At 36.1% G+C, this 21,224-nt stretch overlaps 1 protein-coding gene across 3 annotated transcripts in view; it reads left to right on the forward strand.

Moving 5' to 3' along the window:
• The window catches only part of LOC136034464 (membrane-associated protein Hem-like), an 81,881-nt gene that overhangs the window by 2,915 nt on the left and 57,742 nt on the right, over positions 1–21,224 (forward strand). Inside the window, exon 2 of one of the 3 annotated variants that reach the window (XM_065715651.1) lies at positions 11,417–11,486. The exons of the other annotated variants lie outside the window; for them this stretch is intronic. The gene's annotated coding sequence lies outside the window, so the exon portion shown is untranslated. The remainder of the gene's footprint in view (positions 1–11,416; positions 11,487–21,224) is intronic. 3 annotated transcript variants of the gene reach the window in all.

Here is a 21,224-nt window from a genome sequence, read left to right on the forward strand (position 1 = left end):
TTAAATGGTTTCTGTTTTTCCTGAACTTTTAACTGAACCAATAACCTTTGAATCATCCATCACATTATGTCACTCCTCATCATCTTGAATGCTAGGATCTCCCCTGTCTCTGTAATATCTCACAATAGAGAGGCCAAGCTTTTCTAGTTGTTGCCCATTGGGGATCTGTTCTTTAACCAAAGGAAGCTTGGTTGCTCTTTGCTAGACCTTCACAAGTTACTAGTGTTGGGCTATAATTTGATTAACTAATTCAGGGTGAACTGGGGTAACTAATCCCTTAACTTTTTTTTTTTAGTTTATTTGGTCCCAAAGTTGTTTTCTAATTGTTATGTCATAATAGAAACTATTTAGTGTTGCTCTTGGTTACACTAGTAATATTCTTCATAATCCTGAAAATTTTCAAGTTTTGTTGTTTCCATAAGTTACTGCACTGTAGTAACTCTTGTCAGGGAGGTCAAACTTACCCTGAGTCTGGAGTAAATCTGACACCCATTAAATCCTGTGCATACAGAAATAAAAGTTATAAAAAAATAAAATAAAAGTACACAAAGATATGATAGAGGAACCTGTTAATAGTTTGTATTTGCCATAGTGGGACATCAGTTTTCTGTTTATCATGGGTAACTGACAGTGTTGGTTTTATCCTGTAATTAGGAGAAATCTTTGAGAATTTTTTTTTATTATAAATATGAAAAGGATAATACCATACTTGAAATAATATAGGAAAAAAAATAATAATTCAATTAGTATCAGGCAGAGTCAAGAAAGCAAACTTTTGAGTACTTGCAGGCCCTAGTGTGTTTCATGTGCAGGCTGATGATGGCCCAAATTTGGACCAGCTCCAGAAAGCTTTTGCTGATAGTGTAATTTCAGCCCTTCAAAAATAAACCTGTCAATTTTCTATGATTTTATCCTGCCCAAAAGTCCTAAGGTTTGAATCAAGAAGAGCTTAGAACATTGGTGAATTGTGTTGAAAATAGTTAAATGATAGGGCGATCATCTAAATTTTGAGACATCAGGAGAGAGCTGTGACCAAAACTCCCCACCTTATTCATATTCCTGGTATGCTTTGTTTTATTATAGATCTAATTTCTTTATTGCATTTGCCAGTTGTTACTTTTAAATTTTTGCTATAGCAGTTTGATATGCTGACAATAGTAAAGCTTACAGCTTACATTATATTTATCAATGGGATTGAGAGTTGTTGAACATGAAGAATAGTTGGCAAATATACTTCACTAAAATCTAGGCTGGAACTGCAAAAGAATAGCCACTCATATACATGGGGTAAATGAGCCCCCCTCCCTCATATCCAAATTTACCCTGTACAGGGCAAGTCCAACATATTGGAGTTAGGCTACCCAAGTATGGGGTTTCCTGGGGTAAATCCAGTACTGCTTGTACCCCCTGACTGGATTGAGGACAAAATTTTAATAAATTACAGTAAATTGTTCAACTATCTTATTAACTCATCAGCTGTTTAGAATCATTCTATCCTCTCTCTACTTTTCTTCAATGCAACTTAAAAATTACTGCCTACCTTGTGACCAGCAAAGATATTTTAAGATTTCTTCACTACAAAAGAAATGGAAGATGGCAGCAATACTGAACTCTATTATCAAGTTCCAAGCCAAAGGAAGAAAAAGAAGTTCAGAGCCACATACTTCCATCATCACTGATGTCTTAAGTGACACCCAAGCAAGCTAGTGACTATATAAGGCATAGACAGATCAAGCGATATGAATGCATATGACCTATTGCTGACATATATACTGACATATAAAACGAATTCGGCTCTATAGAGCTTGTGATAGTCTTTTGAAAATAAATATTATCTTATTGTTCAAATGCATCAAGCTAGTGACTATATAAAACCAAAGCAATAAAAGCAAACTTAGACTACATAAATAGATTTTACAAAACTTGGATTTCAAAATACTTGGGCTTAGGACAAAGAAAGATAAACTACTGGCTATTTTTGGCTACTAAAAAATAGCAGAACCAATTAATTTTTTCCCCTCTGAACTGGTTCTGCCCAACAGTGATTAACTGCCCAGTTTTTGAAAACGCTTTCAGAAGGGACACTGATGATGGACACAGACATTAATTTCAAACTGCAGACACCTTATTGAAAATCTCCTAGCCATGATAGATTTGGCTGCAGGAAAGCATCTCTTGTGTTGATTGCTAAAACTTTGCTGTGTAGTTACTATGAACTGGCTTGATTCTGTTGTTAATCATGTCCCTGAATCACAGGGACAGTCACAGCACTTGTAAGTTCAGCATCCAGTAAGACCAAATCTATCTCTTGCTATTTTACTCTCATGTTGGAGAATACCAACAGGGAAGATATTCTACTAATAATAACAACTCTCTGCAGCACCAATCTGCTTGAGACCAATACACCTCAGCATGCAACTCTGTCCCAATCTATACAAAGCCTCTCTCTTTCCACCCTTCCAAGAATAAGTAAAAACAATAAGTTTTTACATGTCTGGCATGTAAAAACGTAATAAATGCAAATATATATTTTTGAGGCGTTTTATTATGTGGTTTTGGTACTCGCTCCACACGAAAAAATCCTGGATACGCCCTTAAATCTATCTAATGATATTAAAAATATATTAGAAAATATATAAACATTACTGAGCTTTGATGCTCCAATTCATTCTATTGTATTTAAGTTCTGCATACCCTTTTAGTCTTATTTCACAAATCATAGTACTAGGGTATATATTATACCCAGTTATTAACAAATCCATTTATTAACAAATTTAATGTAACATTAATATTCAGTTTCAGTTATTAGTGCTTCAGTTTCAAGAAATACCATAAATGTCTGTATTTATGGAATATTAATGTAGAAGGACTACTGCCTCCTTACAGTCTTTTAAGGCGTGAGCATCATTTGTGCTTTAGTGAAAACAAAATATATTCTAAATATATGTTTATATATTTTTATATCTCATCATTAGAATATTGAAAAGTAAATAATTACTGATATTTGTAGAAACTAATATTAATATTTTCTAAATAATCAATCTTGTTTAATTAGTCAGATAAACAATAGACCTCTAGTTTTATTTAGGTATCAGTTTTCCATTTGTTTGAGTTAAAAGGAAAAGTTTCTATAGAGAGCGTGCTTTTAAATAGTAAAATCAAATTGAAAGTCTCAAATATAATTGTTCTTAAGACGAAATTTCTTTTCTGAGATTATGATTGTAATTCTCCTCTTTTACTGTTCAAGTTTCGAAAAATAAAAATCATAATTTCTAAAATGCACATGGTTTATAGTAAAGCAAGAATAACAGATAAGCATTCTAGAAGGCTTGGAGTCAGGGGAATCATTTTAGGGAAGATTTAAATTTGGGAAGGGTTGAATGGTACTATTCTTCTTTTACTATAGTGGTTCCTTCTCAGAAGAAGTTTTCGTGCAGGATTACCAACTGGACTTTTTTTGGAAACCTTTTTTTAAATTTAGCCTAAACCTAACTTACATTCAAGCAGAATGTGAAAAAACTGAAGTACTGGTATATCTTCTTTTTTTTGCAGAAAAATGCAAACACCAGCAACTACACTTTTCTCTGATTATAGAAAAAAGATTCTAGACTGCCAGAACAACTAGTTTAACATAAGAGGCATTTACATAGGAAAGTATAGTACCTGTATATTATTATATAAGGGAAGTTAATATATTGCTTCAGTTATTAGACTAGCAATTATTTTAAAAGGGAATAAAAAAGAACCATATATATATGAGACTTCAAAACAAACAGAGGAACAAGGTGAACATGCTTCTTCGTTACTCTTTTATGCTCTTTCGAAACATACTAATCAATACTAATCCAATCTGATTAGCATTAGCCATTACAATCTGTTTCTTCTTTATGTCAATCCAGTCATAGGGTATAGCTTCTATATTGAGCTATTTATCTTCTTACTCTGTAGTTTATGTTCATGTTTGATTGAGCATCTAATTTACCAAATTATTTAGTGACATTACTTTAAAAAACATAAAATAGTCTAATGAAAGGAGCATAATAATCTGATTAGTAAAGACGTTCCGCATGTTGTAAGCTAGGAAGTTCATTGCTAGGTGTTTTCTTTTAGTTTTTATATATCCCTTAGCCCATATATGGGATAATCAGGAGGAAGGGTATTTTGCAAGTAAATTGATTATCATATTTAGCATCAGAAAGGAATCGACTAAAGGATTAAGAAGAAAGGAATTAGTGTATAAAAAAAAACTATTGCTGGTAATCTGTTTGTTGAATACTTGGGGCATAATAGTTTTGTATCAATTAATTGACCTACCAGTCCCCTCTCTATTAGATTTGATAGCCACAAACAGCCCAGACACTGAGTACCTACCTCCTATTGGCATCAGTAGATAAGCTGAGAAGATATGCAATTTAAGTTCGTCTGTGTAGATGCCTCAAACAATCCCTCATCTAAATTGACCTGTCAAAAGGGCCATAAACCATAAGTTTTTCTCATAATTTTGAGAAAAAATACTGATGACAATGTCTTATAAAAGATATAGGAAAAAAGTTACTGAAAATGCTCAAAAACATTATCAAAAGGTTAGTATTTTGTGGGTGCAATGAAAAAATGGTATTGTAAAGGAAATTAGTAATTTGACTCCTGTTTAAAGTTTAATTCGATTCTCAAACGGTCTGGCTGTACCTCGCAGATTTTTGAATGAATTTTGACTCTGTAAGATTTAAATTGTGGTACTAAACTTTTAACATATGTAATTTATTGAAATACTTTTTATGATTTTTATTAATTTGATTTTTTTTAACTCGCCAATTTGTATTATTAATAGCACTGATAGCAGCTGGTCACATAAAGCTGAAACAATAATCATAGGCATCACCATAGCACTGTCTAAGCAAAGATACAGGATAAGTTAAAGTATTACCACAGATTGTGTAACATTATATTGAGACATGTTGCCCACATTTAAATAGCAACCATATTTCAAATTTGAAATCATTCAAAAAATAAAGTTAGAATTATTAAGTTATGTGTTGGGCATTGTTTGACAAAGAATATCTAGAAAATCTAAACAATTTTGGGATCATTGCAGCAGAAGCCTTAAATTAGCCAATTAGAAGGAAAAATTGCCTCCTAGACTTCGAAAATGACCTTCCCCTTTGTATCTTTGTTTAAAAATAAATGCCTCATTTTAGAAAATAGGGGGAAACACGCCCTAAAATTCATACAAATCTTAACAAAAATCACACCATCAGATTCAGCGTATCAGAGAACCTTATTGTAGAAGTTTCAAGTTCCTATCTACAAAAATGTGGAATTTCGCATTTTTTGCCAGAAGACAGATCACAGATGCGTGTTTATTTGTTTTTTTGTTGTTATTTTTTAGCCTATAAAAGTTACGCAAGAGTTTTTCATGTATAAATCAGGTTAAGGGTCCATGAGGGCATGTGATATTTAAGCTTCTTGTCAATGATTATTGCAAAGCCACATTCTTCCTTATCACTCTGAATCAGTAACTGCAGAGTTAACCATATGATAGCTGTGACTGAGGTTATTTTGACCAAGATGCAAGATTTTGCATTTGCTTGGGTTGAACTCAAGTTTCCATGTTGTTACGCAACATACTTGTTACTATAAAAGTTATGCAAGAATTTTTCATGTATAAATCAGGTTATGGGGCCATGAGAGCATACATTTCTGGAGGGGGTTTTCATTGAATATAACTTTTTATGTCTATAATTCCCTTCAATAGCAAGACTCAGTCTCCTAGTCCTGTATGATAAAATTGATAACAATAGAAAAAGAGAATGGCTTGGTACTGCTTATATGTGTGCACAAAATTTCTGAATTGTGAGAAAAATATACATACTTTGCTCAAATTCACTTTATTCTTTTCTCAGCAGACATTTTCTACTGCATACTGGTGGAGAGATGCTGAGGTATTGTGTGAGATGCGAGTAATTTCAGTCATAATTCTTGGCAGATTTATGTTCTTCTTTTTTTTTCTTTTTTTTGAGCTGGTTTGAAGAAATATTTAGAAAAGTAAAACTACCAAGAAGTCGGTATGGTATCAAACAGTTTGTGGTAAAGAACTGTAGTAAGGAGCGACCCGGCTCAATAGTAACCAAAACTCTAAAAAATTGAATTTTGATACCAATAGTTACATCAAAAGAATCACATTTTAATGCTGATTTTAAATATATAATATGAAAAAAACTTCGTTTTCTTAAAGAGTTAAAGAGGCTGCGTCCCAAAGTCGAACCTTAAAACGTACAGGAATTAGAAGAAGCAGTTGGGGGGCTGCCGCCCCCCAAACCCCCAGCTTTTAAAGACTCTTTTGTACAGGTTTTTTGTTTTTTTGCTAACCCCCAGCTCTTGGCTTCGGAAAGGCCCTCTTTTAATTAACGAAAAATTGAAATGAATGAATAATGGAATAACTTCGAAAAATGTTAAACACAAGAGGACAGGAGAACCATTGCGCCGAAACTAGTAATTAGTAACAATGAAGTCCCCCCCCCAAAAAAAACCTGTACAAAAGAGTCTTTAAAAGCTGGGGGTTTGGGGGGCGGCAGCCCCCCAACTGCCTCTTCTAATTCCTGTACGTTTTAAGGTTCGACTTTGGGACGCAGCCTCTTTAACTCTTTAAGAAAACGAAGTTTTTTTCATATTATTTCTGTACCTTTTTTCTACAATCCATGATGGATGTAATTTAATAATTCCTGTACTCCTCGTACAGGAATTAGGAGAGGAACTTGGGTGGCTGCCGCCCCCCCCCCGCTTTTAAATCATTGTATAAAATAGAAAAAAAATAGATAGAATGACCGAAATGTTTCTTTTGCTCATAAGAAGCTAATATTCTGTTATCTCTCAAATGATAAGCTGTCCAGGTGTTATCAAAATTTTTTTGATGTTGTGAAAAAAAACCGCCCGTAAGGGACTTGAACCCTTGACCCGAGGATTATAAGTCTCACGCTCTACCAACTGAGCTAATAACTTGCATGTGTGTAAATATAATTTCTCAATAGCTTTTAAAAATTATAAATTAACATGGGCTCTTATGGAGAGAAATCCGTTAATTAAATAGCTAATGGGTGGTTTCTGGAAAACAGGGAAGGAGTTATCGGATCGAGCTGAAATTTCGCGGATAAGCTCCTGGGCCTTAGGGGACCTTAACTTGTGAATTTCAGCCCGATCGGACAACGTTAAAAGGGGTGGGGGGGTTGGAGGGTCGAAACTTTCGGGGGGTTAAGATTTTCCTACGAAACTTTCCAGGAAAGCTAATAAATTAACATGGGCTCTTATGGAGAGAAATCCGTTAATTAAATAGCTAATGGGTGGTTTCTGGAAAACAGGGAAGGAGTTATCGGATCAAGCTGAAATTTCGCGGATAAGCTCCTGGGCCCTAGGGGACCTTAACTTGTGAATTTCAGCCCGATCGGACAACGTTAAAGGGGGGCTTGGGTTGACAGGTCGAAACTTTCGGCCATATTTTCCCCATGAAGGAAAAGTTGGAGGGGGATGAAATTTTGCAGGTTTCTTAGTTGGAGCTCGGGCTACGAAATGCATCCCTCCCCATCCGTCTGCGACCACTGGAACCGAAGATCGCTTAACATTGTCGTGTGTCGCCTCTTTATAGAGGCACGAGTGTGCCTCCTTGATAAATTTCATGAAGATCAGTTATACCCATCAAAAGTTACGAGCCAGAGAAAATTTGCCTCATTTTAGAAAATAGGGGGAAACACGCCCTAAAAGTCATACAATCTTAAACGAAAATCACACCATCAGATTCAGCGTATCAGAGAACCTTATTGTAGAAGTTTCAAGCTCCTATCTACAAAAATGTGGAATTTCGCATTTTTTGCCAGAAGACAGATCACGGATACGTGTTTATTTGTTGTTTTTTTTTTGTTTTTTTTTTCCAGGGGTGATCGTATCGACTGAGTGGTCCTAGAATGTTGCGAGAGGGCTCATTCTAACGGAAATTAAAAGTTATAGTGCCCTTTTTAAGTGACCAAAAAATTGAAGGGCACATAGGCCCCCTCCCACGCTCATTTTTTCCAAAAAGTCACCGGATCAAAATTCTGAGATAATAGTCGTACCATAGTCGTAAAACCTAATAAATATGTCTTTAGGGACGACTTACTCCCCCGCAGTCCCCATGGGAGGGGCTGCAAGTTACAAACTTTGACCTGTGTTTACATATAGTAATGGTTACTGGAAAGTGTACAGACGTTTTCAAGGGGATTTTTTGGTTTAGAGGGGAGGGGCTACGTGGGCGGATATTTCCATGGAGAAACTTCTCATGGGGGAAGAGAATTTCAATGAAGGGGGGGGGGGGCAGGATTTTCTAACATTATTTGAAAAAACAATGAAAAAATAAATATGAAAAGTTTTTTCTACTGAAAGTAAGGAGCAGCATTAAAACTTAAAACGAACAAAAATTATTACGCATATGAGGAGTTTACCTCCTCGTCATACCTCACTCTTTACGCTAGAGTATTTTTAGTAATTTCAACTATTTATTATACGGTTTTTGTGATTCAGAGGTCATTCTTCAGGAATTGGGACAAAATTTAAGCTTTAGTGTAAAGAGCAAGGTATTGTCGAGGGTTGAACCCTCTCATATACGCAATAAAAACATGCGAATATAGAAGTTCGTTACGTAAGTTAATTCGTAAGTTACATATATCTTTTACCAATGAAAATGTTTGTAAAAAATTAAAAGTTCTAGTTGCTTTTTTAAGTAATCAAAAAATTTTAGGGCAACTAGGCCTCCTCCCTCGCTCCTTTTTTTCTCAAAATCTTCTGATTAATTGCAATTAATTAAAATGAAAATTTCTTTTTAATTATTTATGTGCGGAGAACCAAGATCAAAACATACATTAATTAAAAAACGTCCAGAAATTAAATAAAAAAACAAGTCTTTTTAAATGAAAGTAAGGAGCAACATTACAACTTAAAACGAACAGAAATTACTCCGTATATGGAAGGGGCTTTTCCTCCTCAACGCTTCGCTCTTTTCGCTAAAGTTTGACTCTTTCTCTTAACTCTGTTTTTAAAAGAGTAAGACACTTTAGCGTAAAGAGCAGGGCGTTGAGGAGGGGACAGCCCTTTTATCTACGGATTAATTTCTGTTCGTTTTAAGTTTTAATGTTGCTCCTTACTTTCATTTTAAATTTTTTTATTTAATTATACATAGAGGCATTTTTACATTTATGGGTTAGTATGTGGATCTGAAACGGAAGGAATAGGATGTTATCACTGCTTGTTAGGTATTTTGATGACAAATAAGAGAATTGGAGTTTTAATTAAATATTGGAAATAAAAATTGAAACAGTTAAATGATTTCTGGAGTAGATCCCCCTGATCCTCCTTTCTGTGGATGACTCCAGGTCTCCATAAAAGCTGGAAAAAAAAAACTGGAGCTCATCATCAATGGTTAAAGGCCTATATGAATATATTTCATTTTCTGCATCAGTAGGCCAACTCTCAGTATTATCTTATTAAATTTCTGACTGTCGACAGGATGTTAGGAAGATATGGTATATTATTAATTCGGTTCTTAGACCTACTCCCCCTCTGCTTTCAGTTCCAACAACGCTGATAGTCGATGATAAAAGTGTCCAAGGTGAAGGTGTGCAGCTGGAGCTTACCTCTTATTTTGCTATAATAGGGAAGACAACAGCTTCCTATGCAAGCTCTATAACTTCTTGTTGCAATTTCAGAGCCTCTCTTGGACCATCACGTTTAAAGTCAATGGTCTTGAACTCTGTTTCTGAGTTTAATGTAGCTCATTTTGTGAAAACTTGTTAAAAGGTCGTCATCTTCAGGGCCAGACAGAATTCCTACAAGAGTTATCTATGCCATTCTGCTAGCTATTCTGTCACCATTGGCTAAGCTTGTCAATCTATCTTTGGAGATAGGTATATATCCTGGATCTCTCAAACAAGGTAAGGTTGTAGTGCTGTATAAAGGTGGTTCTTAGTGTGTTCCTGCTAATTATAGGCCAATTTCCCTCCTACCGTATCTGTTTTCAACAAAATTTTGAGAAGGTTATGCTATTCAGACTTCTTATTTTTCTGGAGGCGAAAGAATTTTTGCATGATTTCTAGTTCGGATTCCGAGCGAACCACTCTGCAGAGCATGCTTGTGCATCTCTCTTGAATTTCATTCCTTCAGCAATAGATGCTGATCTAATCCCAGCAGCTCTATTTTTGGATGTTTGGAAAGCTTTTGATTCTTTGGCCCGTTGGATTCTTCTTTGGAAACTTGCATATTGGTATAATATCAAATGCTTTTTCTTGGTTTCAATCATATCTTTCTGGTAGGCTTATTTCAATTGATCCACTTTTCTGGAGCCCTTCTGAAGTAGATTATTGTGTCCCTCAGGGATCTGTTCTTGGCATCGTTTTATTTCTTATTTTTGTTAACCTGATTTTGGCAGGCATAAACACCAGTTCTCTATTATGCTGCAAGCTGTGTCATTTTGATGCTCCCTCATGTTCCAATACTACTTTTAATTAAGATGGTCTTGTTGCTTTTGCTGATGATCTCACTGTTGGGACCCTTGGGAAGATGAAATGTGATATCAGATCTAACCTTGTGTCAATATTCAAGAGAGTAATTTCATGGTTTGATGTGAATTACTCGGCCTTAAATGTTGGCAAGTCACATTTTCTTATTTTTTCTTGAATTGATATAGCCCTCACACAGCTTACATATCATCTGTTGTCACAAGGCTTGTTGTGTAGACCAGAGAATTGGGTGGTCTGGTTTCTTAGTATCCTGCTTGATGAGAACCTTTTGCTTAGACACCATATAGCCATGATTAGGGTTAAGGTCTTACTGAGTTTGGGTATCATTTGGAAACTTCGACAGATACTTCTTGGAACCATACTAAAGCTTCGTTTTATCTGCCTTGTCCAGTCATATGTTTCGTTTTGCCCCATTGTATGGATGTCTTCTTTTCCTTCTACACTGCAGTCACTTTCTGTCATGCATAGTAAAGCATGGTGTCTCTTTATGGACATCAACTGTTCCTTACCAAAAGTGCTCTTAAACCTACAGTCTATTTACATTCCTTCTTGTTCTTATTTTGTCTTTCATCATTTTGTGGCAATCTTCCAAAATCTCTTCAGAAAACTCCTGTGTTTATTTCTGATTTAGCTCTATACAACCTTTGTCTGCTCTTCATATAATATCTGCATTTGTTCTACCCCTACTATATGGTCATATTTCAATTCCCTCATTGCTTGTCAACAGGTATGGAATTCCCTACCTTCTTCAGTTCAGGGATGCCACTTGTTTGGGACTTTTAAAAGGATTCTAAAGGACCATTTAGTTAAGAATCAAACAGAACAGCATTTTGTTTTTATTTATATATTTTATTATTTATTTTTCCTTTTCCTCTGTGAAGTTGATGTCCTCTGAGTGTTTATTTCCTGGTTTATGGTGGTCATCTTTGTGCTTTGACTCCAAGGCCTCAGGTATTTTTTTTTTTTTAATCTTATATAGCCTACTGTTTGGCTATTGTTCTCTTTTTTTGTTGTTGCTTATATTCTTTTTTATACCCCCTTTGTATCCCTGGCCATAGAGTCTTTCGAGGGGAATAAGAGCATTGTATTTCCAATCTATATAAACTGGTGAATAAAACTCTGAACCATATTCTATGACCAAACTACAACTGATTTGACCTATCTAGTTATAGTAGGGATATCATTATAAAAAGCACTAAGTCTTATTTTATTTGTCAATGATTTCTTTTTCATTCAGTACATTCACTTTATTTCTACCTTCTTATTCTTCAGTGAATCCATTTCTGTCCTATTTGCATATGTATATGGTGTATTCATTTCTACTTTTGAAAATTTTGAACCAAGAGAATCTAATCTTGAACTGATAGATTTTAGGAAGTAACAGCGCCTTAAATACCAGGGAAAATAATTAACCTGGGCAAATGTGGCAAAACAGAAAGTATAGAACATTTTTCAATTATCTATGCCCACATTTTTACTTAATGATAATGTTTCAATGGCAGTATATTCGGAAAAATATTAGTGTGGAACCTAATATGAAGTGTAATAGACCCCTTTTTTTCTCGTTCTCCTTATGTTAAAATAAGCGTGGATTAATTTAAAAAATTAAAAATTATGTGTTCAAAGTAAAGAACAAATTTAACACTTAAAACAAGCTTTTAAAAAGTTTTAATGCTTAATAAATGATAGTTTTTTTTCCAAGTTATTGGTGGGAGGACTGCCTCTTCCCCTCAATGATGCCACTGTCTTTGGCTGAGTCTTTTTTCCTTTCTCAAATATTGGAGTTATTATTGTTGTTTACTAGTCTGCTGAGAGGCTCTTGGTTTTGAGGTACATCTGGAATAGTCAAAAGAATGGCTCTGCTACCATATCAGAAAGTTCTTTAAGGAGCGTGGGATTCATGCCATCTGGATCCCTAGCTTTGTCGGGGTCTAGTTTGTTTATCCTTCTCTTAGTCTTGCCTATGTTAATGTAAATTTTTGGTATTTGGTGCTCAGCTGGCTTAGGAACAGGGCATAGTGACTATGAAAGGGTCCAAGGAGAAATTAGATGTTAATGTGCTGCTCAACAAACTTGTAGTGCCCTTTAGGTCTTCTGATTTTTGGTTGATCAGAAATGGTATAGTCTGTCTATTTCTTATTTTTGATAGACACATATCTCAAGAACCTTGTTGGGTTGTCTGTGGTGTTAGATGCCAAATTGTTTTCATGATTTGCTAAGAGGTATTTAGTCAGCTTCCTCAGGCTATTTCGTGCGTTTTCAGATTGCTGCCAGTGACATATATACATTTGCACTTTTTATACATTGAGAAAGACTTATGGTTTATGGCCCTTTTGACAGGTCAATTTAGATGAGGGATTTTTAGATTGCTGCCAGTGGCATATATACATTTGCACTTTTTATACATTGAGAAAGACTTATGGTTTATGGCCCTTTTGACAGGTCAATTTAGATGAGGGATTTTCAGATTGCTGCCAGTGGCATATATACATTTGCACTTTTTATACATTGAGAAAGACTTATGGTTTATGGCCCTTTTGACAGGTCAGTTTAGATGAGGGATTTTCAGATTGCTGCCAGTGGCATATATACATTTGCACTTTTTATACATTGAGAAAGACTTATGGTTTATGGCCCTTTTGACAGGTCAATTTAGATGAGGGATTTTCAGATTGCTGCCAGTGGCATATATTCATTTGCACTTTTTATACATTGAGAAAGACTTATGGTTTATGGCCCTTTTGACAGGTCAATTTAGATGAGGGATTTTCAGATTGCTGCCAGTGACATGTATACATTTGCACTTTTTATACATTGAGAAAGACTTATGGTTTATGGCCCTTTTGATAGGTCAATTTAGACGAGGGATTTTCAGATTGCTGCCAGTGGCATATATACATTTGCACTTTTTATACATTGAGAAAGACTTATGGTTTATGGCCCTTTTGACAGGTCAATTTAGATGAGGGATTTTCAGATTGCTGCCAGTGACATGTATACATTTGCACTTTTTATACATTGAGAAAGACTTATGGTTTATGGCCCTTTTGACAGGTCAATTTAGATGAGGGATTTTTAGATTGCTGCCAGTGGCATATATACATTTGCACTTTTTATACATTGAGAAAGACTTATGGTTTATGGCCCTTTTGACAGGTCAATTTAGATGAGGGATTTTCAGATTGCTGCCAGTGACATGTATACATTTGCACTTTTTATACATTGAGAAAGACTTATGGTTTATGGCCCTTTTGACAGGTCAATTTAGATGAGGGATTTTCAGATTGCTGCCAGTGACATGTATACATTTGCACTTTTTATACATTGAGAAAGACTTATGGTTTATGGCCCTTTTGACAGGTCAATTTAGATGAGGGATTTTTAGATTGCTGCCAGTGGCATATATACATTTGCACTTTTTATACATTGAGAAAGACTTATGGTTTATGGCCCTTTTGACAGGTCAATCTAGATGAGGGATTTTTAGATTGCTGCCAGTGGCATATATACATTTGCACTTTTTATACATTGAGAAAGACTTATGGTTTATGGCCCTTTTGACAGGTCAATTTAGATGAGGGATTTTCAGATTGCTGCCAGTGACATGTATACATTTGCACTTTTTATACATTGAGAAAGACTTATGGTTTATGGCCCTTTTGACAGGTCAATTTAGACGAGGGATTTTCAGATTGCTGCCAGTGGCATATATACATTTGCACTTTTTATACATTGAGAAAGACTTATGGTTTATGGCCCTTTTGACAGGTCAATTTAGATGAGGGATTTTCAGATTGCTGCCAGTGACATGTATACATTTGCACTTTTTATACATTGAGAAAGACTTATGGTTTATGGCCCTTTTGACAGGTCAATTTAGACGAGGGATTTTCAGATTGCTGCCAGTGGCATATATACATTTGCACTTTTTATACATTGAGAAAGACTTATGGTTTATGGCCCTTTTGACAGGTCAGTTTAGATGAGGGATTTTCAGATTGCTGCCAGTGGCATATATTCATTTGCACTTTTTATATATTGAGAAAGACTTATGGTTTATGGCCCTTTTGACAGGTCAATTTAGATGAGGGATTTTCAGATTGCTGCCAGTGGCATATATACATTTGCACTTTTTATAAATTGAGAAAGACTTATGGTTTATGGCCCTTTTGACAGGTCAATTTAGATGAGGGATTTTCAGATTGCTGCCAGTGACATGTATACATTTGCACTTTTGAGGCATCTACACAGATAAACTTGAATTGCATATCTTCTCAGCTTACTGTAGATTATCCTTAAGATTTTGCAAGGCTAAGTCAATATCACCCTTTACAGTCACTTGGCCCTATGCTACAGCCTGTAGCAACTCGTTGACCCTGCTGTAGTCTGTATATATTTGTTTTGTCAATTTTTTTGTATTTTCATCTGACAGCAGATCATAGCAGTTACAGAGATGGGTACTGACACCAATAGGAAGGAGGTACTCGGTGTTCTATAACAAACTTGGGCTGTTTGTGGCTATCAAATCTAATAGAGAGGGGACTGGTATGTCAATTAATTGATACAAAACTATTATGCCCCATGTATTCAACAAACAGATTACCAGCAATAGAGTTTTTTTTATACGCTAACTCCTTTCTTCTTAATCCTTTAGTTGATTCATTGTTTATCCTAAATATGATAATCAATTTACTTGTAAAAATACCCTTCCTCCTGATTATCACATATATAGGCCAAGGAATATATAAAAATGAACAGAAATTACTTCGTATATGAAAGGGGCTGATTCCTCATCAACGCCCCGCTCTTTACGCTAAAGTTTCACTCTATCTCTCAACTCTACTTTTTAAAACAGCATAAAACTTTAGCCTAAAGAGCGGGACGTTTATATACGAATATACGAATTCCCCTTTCATATATCAATTCAGAGTTCAAAGTGTCAACATCTAAATTGGATATTGCATGGACATTATTAATCCAGTAAGTTTTTTGTGAAGAAAATCAAAATTTCGCAATAGGGATTATAGTGACGCATAAGTATGAATCAGTAGTGCTCTTTGACCAGTTTGACTGGTTTTTCCCAGTAAAGGATAATGGATAACAGAGAGTATGCGCATTGCCCGGTAATGAACTTTTTGCAAAACAACTGGGAAGAAGGTATTGAAGAAGCTACTATTATTCAACACGCAATAGACTTTTTTGAATGCGGTGTTATTGCTGATGCGAAAAGCGAATTTTGGGCGAAGGTTTCGCCAAATGATAATTGCCCCCGGCGCATCGGTGCGAAAGCTTCTGCGAACAATGTGAAAGATATTCTTGATTTTATTAAGAAACTGGACTCTGAGTAGGTATCAACTCCGATTTATGTGATCAAGTCTCCAACCGAGGTCCCGGTTTTGCCCGCAGTTGCGTATTCTAGGCTGTCAACAAAGGTGAATCGCGTGGAACAACTACTCAAAGTTGTTGCCACCAAGCTGGATGCTTATGAACTGAATTACCCGCAACTGCCGAAACCTGCAATTCCCGACTCGCATGCTACTATTGTTGTGTCGAACCTTCCATCTACCCTTTCGGACCCAATAAAACGAAAAGATCTGATAGATCAGATCGATGGACACGAATCAATCACTAGCATTCGCCCTGTTCGTGACAAACTGTTTATCAATATAGATAAGTCAGTTGCTGAAGATTTCCGCTTATCGGTGACTAGTGCGTTTACTGGCTCTTCTGCGAAAGTTCTAACCAAGAAGTTTTACGGACTCCTGAAGGGAATCCCGCCTGATTTTGAACTGTCCCACCTGATATCGTGCCCTGGTGTTTCTGGTGCCTCTAGGCTAGGGAAATCGCTTGCAGTAAAACTTGAATTCTCTGATGCAACATCAAGAGTCGAAGCATTTAGATATTGTCTCAAAGTTGGATACGAAATCCTAAGTGTTTATGAGTTCAAAGCGATTCCCCGGTGCTGTAACAATTGCCGATCCCCTGACCATCTCCAGTCGTCTTGTCCCAGTGTTACACCAAAATGTGCGCGATGTGCCGGTCCTCATGTTTCAGATAGAGACTCGCCTTGCAATTTGTCACCTAAGTGCGCAAACTGTGGAGGTGATCATGTTTCGTTTAGCCTCACTTGCCCTAAATTGAAAGCAATTGTCAGTCGCAAGTTACCGAAAACAAACTAATGTCTGAATCAGTATCACTCGTGTCCTTCAATATTAATGGGACAAAAAACAAGGACCTGACCATTGATGAACTGTACAGTAAGTTTGACATTGTATGCTTTCAGGAACATCTTTTGGCCGCAACGAGTGTTAATTTCCTGCGCCGCAGTTCCGCCCACTTTGTTTTCACAACAAATGCTAAATCTACTTTTGGAAGGCCTTCAGGGGGTTTAGCATGTATTATAAAACAAAAGCTCAGCTTTCTGTCCCCGTCATGCTATTTCTCTGATGAACATTTATTGGCTATAAGACTTGGTAAAACCGTATTGATAAACACTTACCTGCCTCACGATGGGAAGAATATGACATCGCTTAATAAATTCTCCAAAGCATGCTCTAGTTTGAAAACTCTCCTTCAAAGTATAAGCAAAAATGGGTACGAATTTATTATTATTGGAGATATGAACACTGATGTAAAACGTGATTCTGCTCGTACTGTGAACCTACTTGATTGTCTCCCTGATTACAGAATAATTGCGAAGGATCTACCCTTCTCGTATGTGCATAATTCCGGCAGCTTATCGGATATTGATCACGTGATTTGTTCCCCGTTCATTACATCTTCTACAGTGCATGTCCACGAAGATGAGCAAGATATTGATCACCTTCCTTTATCGCTTAGCTTTTCGATTAGAAAAGATAGTACTGACCAGGCTTGTGCTCCTGCCTCTAAATGGTTTGTGCGGAGTAATTGGAAAAATGTTAATATGCCATTATATATTTCAACCCTGGCCATTCTCCTTGGTTCTTTACGTGTACCTTTTCATCTACTCCAGCTGAGTGTTAGTCCTACTAAAAGTAATTACGATCTGAATCATTATTACAACCAAATCGTGTGGTGTTTAAAACGCGCTGAGGAGGTTGCTGTCCCTCAAGAGCGAGTGAGGAAAAGTACAAGGAAACCAATCTGGTCGTGTGACCCTGAGTTGAAAAGTGTGAAAAATAAAGCCAAATTGTGGCTGCGTATATGGGTTGCTAACGGTCGACCATTAGCTGGGAATGTGTTTGAAATAAAACAAAAAACTAAGCGTGAGTTTAAGAAATGTCTGCGATCGAGCCGTTACAAAGGGTTAGAATATCCTACCAATAAGAAAGAATGGGACAAAGTGATTAATTCAGCTAATTTAAATAACTCGGCAAATCGTAATTGCCCCATTACGCCTTCTGCATGGTCTGACCACTATTCAGTTATATTTTCCAAATTGAATTATGCAGTGCACGCGCTTTATTCGAAACTGCTTGATTCGGTTCTCCCGCCTTCCCTGACTCAGGCACAAGTTATTCCCGTTTCAGTTGACGCTGTAATTGCATCTGTTAAGAAATTGAAATCAAGTTCTCTTGATATTGACGGTATCAGTGCTTGTCATCTAAAAATAAATTGCCCGTCTTTGTTTTTCCATTTACAGTTGTTTTTCCAAATGTGCCTTTGTTGTTCCCTCGTTCCTGACAGCTTTTTGTGTGGAACTGTCACTTCTGTACTTAAACGAGGTAAGACTCCTTTGGATTGTTCTTCTTACAGGCCTATCACGGTTGCTTGTAATTTTAGTAAAATCCTTGAACACATCCTACTTCCTTTCATAAGTATGAATGCTAATTTCGGGGAGAATCAGTTTGGTTTTCGGTCTGGCATCGGGTGCCAGCACGCTCACCGTGCTCTTGCTTTCCTTCTTAAAGATGCTTCGGCTAAAGGGTATGGTCTTCATATTTGTGCTCTTGATCTTTCTAAGGCTTTCGATAGTGTTGTACATAGTCAGGCTCTTTACTCTCTTTATAGTCACGGTATTAACCTTTCAGTTATTTTTCTTCTAAAGTTTTGGTATAGTAGTTCTTATCTTCGAATTAAAACTAATGGTGCCCTTTCATCTTCTAATGTTCTTGTTCGTCGGGGCGTACGGCAGGGTGGAGTGTTATCTCCTAGTATTTTCAAATTTTGTATCTCTGGTATTCTTGAGAATATTTCTTCTATGTGTTTTGTTGGTTTGAGTGATATTTCTTACCTTGCTTATGCTGATGACATTCTTCTAATTAGCCGGTCTAAACTCAGTCTATCGCAGATGGTTCATAAAGTTTCTTCTTCTTTTACTAAAATCGGTCTTTCGCTTAATGTTGATAAATGTGAGTATCTTTCTTTCAATGTTCCCTCTTCTCCTAGGCCTCTAATTTTTCAAAATTTTTCTATCCCTCATGTAGATTCGATCCGGTGGTTGGGTATTACACTTACAAAAAATCTTAAAACTCTTCGGGAGCGTGCTGTCTGGGATGCTAGAGTGAAAATCCAGATTGGTTACTCTAAAATTGTAGCCAATCGAGGGAAATACAATCGTATTGCCCTTGGTAAGCTTTATTCTACTTTTTCCGATCATTCTGTTCTTTACCTTTCTGGGCTTTACCCTATATTTAAGAAAAAAGACATTAGCGATATTCGATCCTCTTATTTCCGTTTCTGTAAATTTCTTCTCTATCTTCCTCTGTGGTATAAGAATCGAAAGATAATCAAAAAGTTCCATCTTCCGAATATTACTGAGAAGCTGACTGATCTACACAAAAAGCTCTCAGAAACGGCGTATCGGCGTTTGTCGCCTCACCACGGTCTGATCCGTTTGTATGATTAATGTCTATTGTTGACTCTCGTTTTTTTTTGTTATTTGTTTTTTTATTTGTTATTTGTTTTCCGTTTTTCTTCAAGTTTTTACTCCACTATTTATCTTTTTGATGTAAGTGGGTTAGAAATAAATATTATTATATATGAAGTAATTTCTGTTCGTTTTAAGTTTTAGTGTTGCTCCTTACTTTCAGTAAAAAAAACTTGTTTTTTTTTATTTAATTTCTGAACGTTTTTGAATCAATGCATGTTTTGATTTTGGCTCTCCGCAGAGGAATAATTAATACGAAATTTGTATATTTATTATTTTTTTTTTGCTAAATGGCTTTCTCATAGTTTTGATAAAATGATTTTGAGAAAAAAGGAGTGGGGGAGGAAGCCTAGTTGCCCTCCGATTTGTTGGTTACTTAAAAAGGCAACTAGAACTTTTTACGAATGTTTTTATTAGTAAAAGATATACGTAGCTTATAAATTAGCTTACGTAAGGCACTTTTGTATTCTCATGTTTTTATTACATATATGAGGGGGTTCACCCCCTTGTCAGTACCTTCCTCTTTACACTAAAGCTTAAATTTTGATCCCAATTCATTGAGAATGACCCCTGAATCACAAAAGCCGTAGAATAAATAGTTGAAATTACTAAAAATACTTCAGCGTAAAGAGCAAATTATTAGGAGGAGGTGAGTCCTTCATATGCATAATAGTTTCTGTTTGTTTTAAGTTTTAATGCTTCTCCTTACTTCCAGTGGAAAAAAAACTTTTTCATATTTACTTTTTCGTTGTTTTTTTTTTTTTTTTATTAATGCTAGAAATCCTGCGCTCCCTTCATGGAAATTTTCTTCCCCCATGACAAATTCCTCGATGGAAAGTTCCCCCAACATATCCCCCTCTTCTAAACCCCTCCCCCAACCAAAAAATCCCCCTGAAAACGTCTGTACACCTCCCAATAACCATTACTATATGTAAGTGTGTTTCGTGATGAATAAATCTTATCTTAAGCACTGGTCAAAGTTTGTAACTTGTAGCCCCTCCCACGGGGACTCTGAGGGAGTAAGTGGTCCCCAAAGACATAGTTATAAGGTTTTTCGACTACGCTAAATAAAATGGCTATCTCAGAATTTTGATTCGGTGACTTCGGGAAAATAATTAGCGTGGGAGGGGGCCTAGGTGCCTTCCAATTTTTTTGGTCACTTAAAAGGGCACTAGAACTTTTCATTTCCGTTAGAATGAGCCCTCTCGCAACATTCTAGGACGACTGATTCGATACGATCCCCCCTGGAAAAAAAGAAAAAAAAAACAAAAAAACAAATAAACACGCATCCGTGATCTGCCTTCTGGCAAAAAATACAAAATTCCACGTTTTTGTAGATAGGAGCTTGAAACTTCTTTACCAGGGTTCTCTGATACGCTGAATGTGATGGTGTGATTTTGTTAAGATTCTATGACTTTTAGGGGGTGTTTCTCCCTATTTTCTAAAATAAAGCAAATTTTCTCAGGCTCGTAACTTTTGATGGGTGAGATTAAACTTGATGAAACTTATATATTTAAAATTACATCTGAAAGAGGCAAATTACATGGAAATATAAGAAATCCTGGGAAAGTCCATAAGAACATCCAGGATGTAATCATTGCTGAGTATGATATCGTCTCCTTGGAAAAAGGATATCTCATTTTAAGCAGAACAATGGCACCAAAACACAAAAATGGAAGGGGCAGAGATTTTTTATATTTTTAATGTAGATACAAAATAAGAGCATTTCCGAAATCGAGAAGGATAATTTGTTATGTCTTTTAAAACAGAGTTACGAAAAACGTATTATCAAAATTCTAGGCGGGAAATAACCCACGCCCCCATTGGTGTATCTGTTT

Source organism: Artemia franciscana, chromosome 13 (assembly GCF_032884065.1).
Source record: "Artemia franciscana chromosome 13, ASM3288406v1, whole genome shotgun sequence".
Taxonomy (NCBI): Eukaryota; Metazoa; Arthropoda; class Branchiopoda; order Anostraca; family Artemiidae; genus Artemia; species Artemia franciscana.